The sequence below is a fragment of the Grammomys surdaster genome, unplaced genomic scaffold (genome assembly GCF_004785775.1).
Source record: "Grammomys surdaster isolate TR1022 unplaced genomic scaffold, NIH_TR_1.0 126219, whole genome shotgun sequence".
Taxonomy (NCBI): Eukaryota; Metazoa; Chordata; class Mammalia; order Rodentia; family Muridae; genus Grammomys; species Grammomys surdaster.
The window spans coordinates 2,643,933-2,655,522 of NW_021621022.1; the positions used below are offsets into that span (position 1 = coordinate 2,643,933).

An 11,590-nucleotide genomic window follows, 5' to 3' on the forward strand; every position below is an offset into this window, starting at 1 on the left:
TGTGTGTGTGTGTGTGTGTGTGTGTGTGTGTGTGTGTGTGTGTGTGTTCATAGATCTGCTTGTAGAGATCAGAGAATAACTTATAGGAGTTGCTTCTCTTATTTGGACGGGATCAAACTCAGATCATAAAATTTGGTGGCAGCCACCTTTTCTGGTTGAGCTGTCTTAGCTACTCTACACCCAGCTTTTGTACGTGTATTCTAGGGGAGCAAACTCAGGTCCTTATGCTTTCATGGCAAGCACTTTACTGACTGAGCTGTTTCCCAGATCTGCATTTGTTTTTTTCTTAATGATGACCATTCTAACGGCAATGAGGAGTCTCAATGTTTACTTAATTTACATTCCCTGATGGCTGAGGATGTTGACCACACTAGGACAGCCAGGGCTACACAGAGAAACCATCTGGGGGTGGGGTGGGGCAGAAGGCCTCATTTCTACTGACCTTTGTTTTTCATTCCTATCAGCCTTAGTCTCATTCAATATCTTGCCTTCTTTAAAAAAATCTATTTATTTATTCAGTTTCTATGTGTATGAGTGTTTTACCTGCATACATGTATGTGGACCATGTGTGTGCAGTGACCATGGAATTTAGAAGAGGGCACTGAATCTCCTGAAAGTGGAATAAGAGTATAGGTCCTCTGCAAAAGCAGAAAATGCTTTTAAACACTGAACCTCTTCTTCAACCTCTATCTGTCCTCTTGATCTCTTAGTGTCTGACATCCTTCAGATTTTATGTCAGATGTCACTGTCTCCCAGTTTCCCCTGTGACAAAGGATACCACATTGTGTGAGCTCTACAGCACCATGTGATAATAGCGCTCCACATTATTGAACATGCTGATGGTTTTGCATGCATTGCTACTTCACAGGCTGGAGTTAAGGGTTGAATTTTATATTCCTCAGTTCATATATTGCTGCCCTAATTTCTATGCATCTAAAGGTGACTCCATATGGAGATAAAGATATTTAAGAGGTAATCAATTGAAAGGTGACTTGTGTCCTGTGTTGAGATCAGATTATCCCCTGTTCAAAGCTACTCCACATTGGGTTTTCCAGTGGTTTTGCGCACTGTGCCTTGCCCTGGGAGACTTCACTTTACAAGCTAGTTTTGACTCCATTTTGAGGGCAAAGGATGACTGCAGCCCCTGGGAGGAACAGCAATTGCTCATCTGCCAGGTTCCACCCATCAGCACAGACTGATAAATGACTTGTCCCTGGGAATCAAAAGGGAGACATGCTATACGTTTATTGGGAATGAGTTGGGTCTGTACAGGCACCTGCGTATTAAAAAATTATACCACAGAAACCAGACCCAAGAACTTATCAGATACACCAGACCAAGGAAAGAATACAACTACCTAATTTGGACCCCATAAAGTGATAGACACACAACACTCTGATATAATGGCCCCACACTAACCTGTCATCAGATACAGTGTGGATCAAAGACCAGCAAGCAGTGGACTCCATGACTGTTTCTGGAGCTTTGGCTCTGCTACGTCCTCTGCCATTGGTTCTGTCTACTCCACTGCCTGCCTGTCCACATGGTTACCCAACTGGACTGGACCTGACATGCTCTTTGTGGCTCCTCACCCAATTTGGATTTTTACTGTTTAACTGAACCCTGCAGCATCACTCTCAAACCTTGACTGCAGCAGCAAAAACAGGCACTGTTCCTGTTCATTGTCTTATAAATAAAGACTCTCTCAGCCCTCTTCTGAAACTTCTTGAACTATGCTGCAGCCTCTTTAACTTATATTCATTCTGTAACCCATATATGCATGTAGATATGTAAAATATATAAATATATTTGCCTTGTGCTAGATGATATGAGAGCTAACATTAGTAATTAAGATTGGAATAAAACCTACATTTTTACCTTGCCCTGGTTATCAAAATAAATGGGATTATATGATTAATTGCTGTCATCTGAACCATCATAACTTATAAATATGTCAATGCTTAATTCTGACACTGAGGAATGGCACAAATGTGTTTGTCTATATTTCTGGCACACTACACTCATGATACCTGTTATACTTAGGGTTACCATTGCTGTGATAACAACACCATGGTCAAAAGCAACTTGAGGAATAAAGGGTTTATTTTACTCAGTTTCATATAAAAGTTCATCATTGTCTTAGTCATAGTTTCTATTCCAACACAAACACCATTCATAACCAAGAAGCAAGTTGGGGAGGAAAGGGTTTATTCAGCTTACACTTCCACATTGCTGTTCATCACCAAAGGAAGTTAGGACTGGAACTCAAGCAGGTCAGGAAGCAGGAGTTGATGCAGAGGCCATGAGGGTTGCTGCTTACTGGCTTGCTTCCTCTGGCTTGCTCAGTTTGCTTCCTTATAGAACCCAAGACTACCAGCCTAGGAATGGCACCATCCACAATGGGCCCTCCCCCCTTGATCACTAATTGAGAAAATGCCTTATAGCTGGATCTCATGGAGACATTTCCTTGAGGGAGGCTCCTTTCTCCGTGATAACTCCAGCATGTGCCAAGTTGGCATACAAAATCAGCCAGTACAATCACCAAAAGCAGTGAGGGCAGAAACCTGGAGGCAGGAGTGATGCAGAGGCCATGGAGGGGTGCTGCTTACTGGCTTGCTTCCCAAGGTTTGCTCAGCCTGATTTCTTATAGAACCCAGGAATATTAGCAACTTGAGGTGTTGCAGTAATTATTTAAAGAAGGCCGCTAGACTGGCTGACTATCTATGTGGTGGCAGCTTTGCTTAGCTCTGCCACTATATTCCAAGGCCAGAGGCCACGTGTGCTCCGAAGCTAGAAATGACCAGAGGCCATGCGTGTGCCACAGCTAGGAATGGCTAGCTAGAAACACCAGCCCTGCCACCCACGAGATGTCAGCATGGGAGATGGCTCTGCCAATCTTCTACACTGTCTCCACAAGGCTGGGCTAAGCCCAGACCATCTTGCCATCCATGCAGTACCTGGTAGAAATGAGACTCTAATGCTTAATGATTAACCAAAGGCTTTATATGTTTGGTAACACTCAATTAACAAGATGCTCACACAATTAGAGGTGTTAACCAATTAACTAACTTAGATATAAGTTGTTACCCAGGACTGCTCTCGGTTCAAGCATGGTTCTCCATCCTCCTCTCTCTCTCTCTCTCTCTCTCTCTCTCTCTCTCTCTCTCTCTCTCTCCTCCTCCTCCTCCTCCTCCTCCTCCTCCTCCTTCTTCCCTTCCTCTCCTTACTCTTCCTTTTCCTCTCCTTACTCCTCCCACCTTAGCTCCTCCCAACTTGCAGGGAAAATTTCCCGCTACAGGGTGGACCCACCTACAATAAGCTATAATTAATCAATCCCTAATTAAGAAAATGCCCTACAGGCTGACCTGATCTTATGAAAGCATTTTCTCAATTGAGGCTTTGTGGTGGTTTAAATAGGAATAGCCTCCAAAGATTCATATGTTTGAATGCTTGGTTCCTAGGGAGTGGCACTATAAGGAGGTGTGGCCTTGTTAGAGGAAGTATGCCACTGTGAAAGTAGGTTTTGAGGTCATATATGCTAAAGTTATGCCCAGTGTGGCACACAGTCTTGGCTCCTTCTCCAGCACCATGGCTGCCTGTATACTGCATACTTCCTTCTGTGATGATAATGGACTAAACCTCTGAAACTGTAAGCCAGCCCCTGTAGGTTCCAATTCTTCAAAACCTACTTTTAATAGGGGTTCTTAAATGTTTCAACCTCCCTTCTAGCCCACTACCCACCAGATGTAATGGGAAAGAAAGGTTATTAGGATACAGGGGAAGTGGACTAAGTAAGTTTAGTAAGTTTCTTTGGAGTAACTTTAGTTTACTAAGTTTAGTAAGTTTTAATAAGTTCAGTAAGGTTTAGTAAGGTTCTTTGGAGCAAATCAATCAGTGTTGTCAGGATATCAGCAATTCAGTTCAGCAGCTCAGTACATTTAAAAACACTGTTCACAAATCAGCAATGGCAAGTTTATCCAGATGAAGCCACAAGGCTCTGCTATATGCTGTTTAGAAGAAGTTCCTTGGGGCGATTTCAATCTCCAATTGTCAGGATACCTGCAGTCCAGTTCAGTAGTGCCATGAGAGTAAACGCAAATCAGCAGCAGTGGCATGACCCAGCAGAAAAAGCTAAGCTACCACCGAATTGGCACAAGTCAGCAGGAGAGATCAGGACCAGCAGAGACGCCAGGAATTCTCTGCTGTGCCTCTCTCAACGAAGTGAAAATCAGCAAAGACAAAGACAAGAGGCCAATGAAGTGTAAAGCTAGCTATGCTAGCCAGCCATCACTGTCCATTGAGTCCTATTTATATTCCTTCCAAAAATCACATGTCCTCCCACAGGCCTTACCTCACTCAGTAAAACACCATGGGAGTCTGTCTTAGTAAAACTCCACATGAGTCTGTATCAGGTAACATATCCAGAAACTTCCACTTCACTCTGCCGACTGGACTGAGTCCAAGGAAATGGCAAGAAGCCACCAGAACACCACCAGAAGGTTTTTTTGGTACATTTCTTTCTATGAAGTCATGACAAGCAATGACCAGTAAGGTGGCAAGGTGTACAGTCCAGCATTTTCTACTATCTGTTGGGTTGTGTTTATATTCCTTCTTAACATCATGTGTCCTTTCATCTGTTTGTTTTAGCAAAACATCCTTTCACCTATGTCTGCTTCAGCAAAACATTCCTTCATATGTCTGGTTTAGCAAAGCATCTTTTCACCTGTGTCTGCTTCAGTGAAACATTCTTTCAAGTGTCTGCTTTATCAAAGCATCCTTTCACCTGTGTGTCCCAGCAAAACATCATTTGACATAACTGACTTTCCAAAGAAACCAGAAGTTTCCACTTCAAGCTCCAATTAAATGTTTTCCTTTCTTAGAGTTGCTGTGGTTATGGTGTCTCTTCATAGCAATAAAACCTAAACTAAGACAGGATTCCTCCTCTCTGATGACTCTAGCTTATGCCAACTTAACAGAACATGAGCCTGCACAACACCTAATAAGAAAAGATTGGGACAGGAACACTATGTGAAGACAAGAAGCAAGTGACCATCTTCAAGCCAAAGGAAGATCTCAGAGACCATGTGGGTTTCTAATCTTGGACTTCTAGCCTCTAAAATTGTGAGAAAAATTCATTTCTGTTGTTTAGACCACCAGCTCTGATATATTTCTTTATGGCAGTGCTAGCAGCTACAGGACTAAACCTGGCTGAATCTATTTTTTCAAATAAGAAAACTGTTATTTAGCATCTAGTTACTTTTCCAACAACATGTCCAAATCCAGACACAAATAATCAAGTGAAGATTCAATGATCTGCATGTTCCACTGCCACTCCACAGGCTACTCTCTGATTTTTGCCACCTTACCAAACCTCATAGGAAAAGAACTGTCATATGCCCAGAACTTCCCACCGGGCAGTACATTCTCAGAGGGCAAAGACAATTTCTGGATGACAGTATGTCTAATACCTGGATTAGTGTCTACATCTAGCAATCAGTCAAGATGGAGTTGTTGAATTTCCATAGTCATTCATCCTGGCTCACCCTGCCCTCGCTTCTCTGATTTAGACATCAATGCAGATGGTTTTTAGCAGTACTTTGAGGGTGGATGGGAGTGTGGTGTTGCTCTAGTCCCACTCATTGGTGACAAAGCTGGAACAAATGAATAACAGTGACTTTGATAAGTTCCTTCAGTCACTTTCTGGCTTGCAGCTTGCACATGTCTTCAAATGTACTCTCACACATGACTCTCATTGGCCTGGAGCAAGTAGGCATTGTTCCCAGCTAGTGAAGCTTGGAAGATGTGCTGTCTTTCCAAAGGCCAACCGCAGCAGTGTGGTACCCAGGGCACCTGAATCCAAGATAAGCCCTTGGTATTCCAATGATGTAATTTAGATTTATTTTTGCACAGCCTTCAACGGTGAGACCCTGAAAATGTAAATGTCACTTTTATTTCCTCAGATGAAGGGATGAGATGAGAGCTGTACCCAAGCTTTACATACATGGCTTGGGTTGGGCCCGGAGTGTTTCTAACTATTCCTAAGACTAGGCCTGGAAGTTTCTAGTTTCCATACGATCTAATCTTCTGCAAGCCCAGACCTTGAAGGCTTCAGCTTTCAGTCTCTGTCTGCTAACCTAGACCTAGAATATTTCAGTCTGCAAGACTTACTGTTGAATAAGTTCGCTCTTTCTAGCTCTTTCTGAACCCTGGCTGGCTGTTTCAACTCAGCTGTTCTGGCTCAAACTCCTCTCCAAGCTGACTGATTTAGATTGGTTTCTCTCAGCTTCTGAGTGAGTTGATCTACTTGAAAAGACTGCCTTTGAAATCCATGAACTGAACTCAACTGCACTCAACTGAACTGCACTGAACTGAACTCCTCTCTGCTCTGAAGTAGCTTCTTTCCTGTCTATTCTCATGACAGTAGGATGTATGCTATCTCTGACTAATTCTGTCAAATCCTTCTCTTATTCATCACTTTGCCCCTTTCAGTTAGATGTCATTGTTTGGGATTAAAATTCTGTCTGTATTCCAGCCAGAGGGATTAAAAGTATATGGCGTGTCTGCATATCTTTGGGTGTGATCCCTTGCCAGAACATCCATGTTGCTGGATTAAAATTTCTCTACAAAACCAGGAATGTGCATATTGGAAGGAGACAGCCTGGTTTACCTAAGCCTAGGAAGACTGAGGGTTCATTGTAGCTAGCAACAATGAAAAGTTGGATGGGTCTATGTTTCATATGTCACATCCTCATAGCCATATTCCTACATCTGGAATTCCTGTGTCTCAGCTACAAAGTCACTTAGTTTGGGGGATCAGACACAACAGAATTCTGGGGCTTGAGAAGAAAGTGGCAAAGTGGGATTACCCAGTGATGCTGGATGACAATCATTCCAAGGTGAGTGTGGTGGCATGTCTTTAACCTCGACACTAAGAAGGCTGAGGTAGGTCAATTGCTGAAGTCAAGGCCAATGTATACTCCATAGCCATAGCCAGTGTGGACATAGTCTCAAAAAATATGCACTGCAGACATAATTGCTTAAACTGCATTGTCCATTGGTTAGTGAATGGAGCTGATGGGGCTGATAGACTGGCTCAGGACTTCCCTACTTTTCTTATCTCTCCTTCCCTTCCTCCATTCTCCTTTCTTTCCTTTCCTCTCTTCTTCCTTCCCTTTTCCTCCCCTCACCTCCTCTCCCCTTCTCTGCCACCACTTCCTATACTCTTTTTTGCCCTCCCCTGCCTTCCCAGTGTTCTCCTTGGGAGCTGGTTCATATCCCCATCAGTCTTCTGGTGGCAGCATGAGTAGCTGGGCTGAATTCAACGATGACAAAGGCATTAAAAGTGAGCATTTCCTAGAGCAAAGTGGACACCTGTGCTTTTCACAGCATAACTCAGATGCCACACAATTTCCCTCCCACTGCCCTCCCCTGCTTTATACAGTCACAGAAGCCCACCCAGTTTCATGCTGACATATGCTGTATGTCCATAGGAGCAATGACTAACAACATGTTGTGCAGGACCCTGTTACAAGACGGAAATGTAACGCATGTGGATGAATGCCACTTCCTCAGAGACACTGGCATTTAAATAGAAGAGTGAGGGAGGAGGCATCAGGAGAGTTGAAGCACTATTTTGGCAAAGTGCTTTTTCTGCTCGTGACCATAATGCAATGAACTAAGAATGTGTAATTACATATAATTGGATATAATTAAAATAAAGAGACACATCTAAAATAAAAGCCTAATTTAATAGTAAGAAAATTAACTAGGTGGGAATGTCAACAATGCTAATTTCATGATTAGTGCTGGGGTCACATACTTTCACTGAACTTGGATCAGGCAGGGCCAATGTCCAATCCTTAGTGAAGCCACATTGGTTTGCTCTCTGGCACATGCTTCCTTACTCCACCTGCCTCCTCCCCACACACTGTTTAAGTGAGGCTCACCATATGTGACACCCCATGCAGCCAACTTGCTTTTGCTTGCTTTTCTCCCCCTTCACCATCCTCTCCTTCACCTGTCCTTTTCTTTTTTTTTTTTCTGGTAGTTCTATAAATACCATCTCTCGGGTGATTAAGATATTATAAAGAGAAAGACAACTTCAAATCTGATGACTCTCTCTACAGCCATGTTGGGATAATATTATTGCACAGTGTGTAAAGATTGTCTTTGTATTAATCAAATGCTGATATCTATGCTGGCAGAGAGTTGAATGCAGACCTGACTTTGGTATTGCTATTCATATGGCTATATTATATTTTGTAAACACTCCCTCTCTCACCTTCTGATTGGTTTATTAAAAATCTGATGGCCTGTAGCAAAAGCAGGAAGTAAAAGTTGGAACTTCTGGGAAAAGAAAGAAACTCCTGGTGAGAGAAAGTGTGGGAGGATCCTCCAGGGAGATGAGCGTGGGGGGGCGGGGTGAGTAAGCCCGGACTGAAGGAGAGGTATCCTATGAGCCACATGGCAGAGCTTAGATTAGAATAAACGAGTCAATTAAGTTATACAAAGTACTTGGGAACAAGCCTAGCTCTAAGGCATTCATAAATAAATATAAGTCTCCATGGCTTTATTCAGAGCTGGGGCAAGCTTAGAGAGTCCGATACAGTTATATAGCCAAGTGACAACAGGACAATGCTCAGAATTTCTGTGACACAGTGGCAAATATTCTTCAATTGGGTAGTGATGAACCAGAATCTAAGCATGAAGACTCCACTGGGTAAATCCACAAAGTGGGGTATTCTCCAACAAATCTGCTTAGACTCCCCTGAAAACTCAATACAGAGGCAAACAAAAGTAAAAGAAAAAGTCATAAACCTTTGATATGATTCACATCTATAGTACCAGAACTTGGGGGGATGAGGCAGGAGGATTTCTTGAGGCTAAGTGTTCCAGACTAGCCTGGGTAATATACAAAGACAGCACCTAAAAATAAATGAATTAAACACATATAACTTGATTTGAAGTGTTACCAAAAGATCTGGATACGGTGATATATCCTGTTTTTACTTGTTTGGTATACTTGTTTTTACTTGTTTTTACTTGTTTTGTTTTTACTTGTTTGGTTTGGCTTTTTCTTTCTCTCTCTCTTTCTTTCTTTCTTCCTTCCTTCCTTCCTTTCTTTCTTTCTTTCTTTCTTTCTTTCTTTCTTTCTTTCTTTCTTTTCTCTCCTTCCTCCTCTCCCCTCCCCTCCCCCCCCTCCTCTCCTCTCCTCTTTTCTCTTTTTACAGACAACTTAACCCTCCACTAGAGTCATCTGAAAAGAGAGAACTTCAATTGAGAAAAATGCCTTCATAAGATTGGCCTGTAGGCAAGCCTGTAGGGCATTTTCATGATTGGTGACTGATGTGGAAGGGAACCACCCACTGTAGGTGGTGCCTCTGTGTGGGTGGTCCTGTGGTAAGAAAGCAAACTGATCAAGCCAGAAAGAGCAAGATAGGAAGCAGCACTCCTCCATGGCTTCTGCTTTAGTTCCTGCCTCCAGATTCCTGCCTTGAGTCTCTGCATTGATTTACTTCAGTGATGGACTGTAACATGAAAGTGTAAGCCCAATAAAATCTTTCCTCCCTAAGCTGTTGTTGGTCATGGTGTTTTATCACAGCAATAGAAACTCTAGGACATAGTATATGCCTGCAATCCTGGTTAGTACCTGGAAGGTAGAGGCAGGAAGAGCAGTTGGAAGCCAGTGTGGGCAATGTAAGACCTTGCTGACAGAAAGATGGATGGATGGATGGATGGATGGATGGACAGACAGATAGAAGTTGGATAGATAAATAGACAGACTGATAGAAGATAGCTACAAGAGACATTTTGGGAAGTATGATTATAGATTGCAGACCACATATTACTGAGCTAATCTTGATTTTCTTAGATTGGATATAATGTTACAGATTACACAAAATACTGTCCCCTTCCCCCAGGGGTGTATGCTCAAATAGGTAAAGATGAACCATCTCAGGGTCTGTGTTTACTTCTAGTTGTTTCTTAAAATGTATATGCAAGTATTTATACTTATGCATGTATGTATATGCAATTATACGGTAGAAGAGTGGACAAACAAATTATTAGCAATTGTTTAGTCTGGTAAAGGGCATAAAATGTTTATTGTACTGCTTTCAACTCTTATGTGGTTTGAAAATTTTCCAAAGTTTACATTTTAGAAGTCCAAAGGAAATAGATGTATCAAACTTAGCATGCAGACAGGAATGATAGCACACACTATAGTGATCCAGCACTCAGGAGACTGAGTTCAAGGTCAGCCTGTGTTACACAGTGAGACCAGAGGCATTGATGTAAATTTGTTTTTTTTTTTTTTTTTTTGGTTAGTCATTCAATAGTGAACATGAACAGCATTGCTCAGCTTCACTTGTATTCTGGAGTGTGCCGACAGTTCCCTTTCGATGGGGTCTTGACCCAGGAAGTACAACCATTTAGCTTTTTGAGGATGGATGGATTTGGCAATAGTCACTGTGGGTGGTGCCACCCCTGGGCAGGTGATCCTGAGTGCTATAAGAAAACATGAGCAAACCCCTGGAAGGAAGTCATAGCTTCTGCTCCAGTTCCTGCCTCCCGGGTCCTTCCCTGGCTTCCCTTGGTGATAAACTTGTAGCCTGTAATGTAAGATAAATGCTTTTCTTCTCAAGTTGCTTTTAGTCACGATGCTTTCTCACAGCAATAGAAACCTTAACTAAGATATCAGCTAAGTCTCAGCCTCTGGCACTGGCCGCGCAGCTGGAGGCGGCGGAGCAGAAGTTTGAGCCATGGCTGCAATCTGGAAGAAGCTGGTGATTGTGGGTGATGGTGTCTGTGGGAAGTCCTGCTTCCTCATTGTCTTCAGCAAAGATCAGTTTCCGGAGGTCTACGTTCCTACCGTCTTTGAGAACTACATAGCAGACATCGAAGTGGATGGCAAGCAGGTGGAGCTGGCTCCATGGAACACAGCAAGGCAAGAAAACTAGGATCTCCTGCGGCTTCTCTTCTACCCGGACACTGACGTCATCCTCATCCTCGGGTGTTTCTCCATTGACAGTCCTGACAGCCTGGAAAATATTCCTGACAAATGGACCCCGGAGGTGAATCACTTTTGTCCCAAAGTGCCCGCCATCCTAGTGGGGAATAAAAAGGACCTGAGGCAAGATGAGCAGACCAGGAGAGAGCTGGTCAAAATGAAACAGGAGCCGGTTTGATCTGAGGAAGGCGGGGGCGCTGCAAACAGGATCAGTGCCTTCAGCTACTTTAAGTGCTCAGCCAAGTCTAAGGAAGAGGTGCGGGAGGTATTTGAGATAGCCGCTCGGGCGGACCTACGGGTCTGGAAAAATAAGGGCCAGAGTGGCTGTCTCATTCTCTGAATTCCCCAAAGCCTCCTCTGTTCTTCCACCCTTCCCTTCACAGGGGTACAAATTACCCTCCTCTCATTCCACCCTTTGTAAGACTTCCACTTTCTTTTTTTGGTTTCTTTTTGCCCAGGACTGCATGAGTTTCCCCACCCCCAAGTGGTGGCTGCTGGGCCCTTCCTCCCTACCTCTGGGAACCAGACTGGTGCCCTGCCCTTCCTGAGCAGGGCTCCTCCTCCAGATGTATTGATCCAGGG

General features: G+C 43.3%; 1 pseudogene; it reads left to right on the forward strand.

Moving 5' to 3' along the window:
• The first annotated feature begins 10,760 nt into the window (after window positions 1-10,760).
• LOC114613498 lies at window positions 10,761-11,348 on the forward strand (annotated as a pseudogene).
• The last annotated feature ends 242 nt before the right edge of the window (window positions 11,349-11,590 follow it).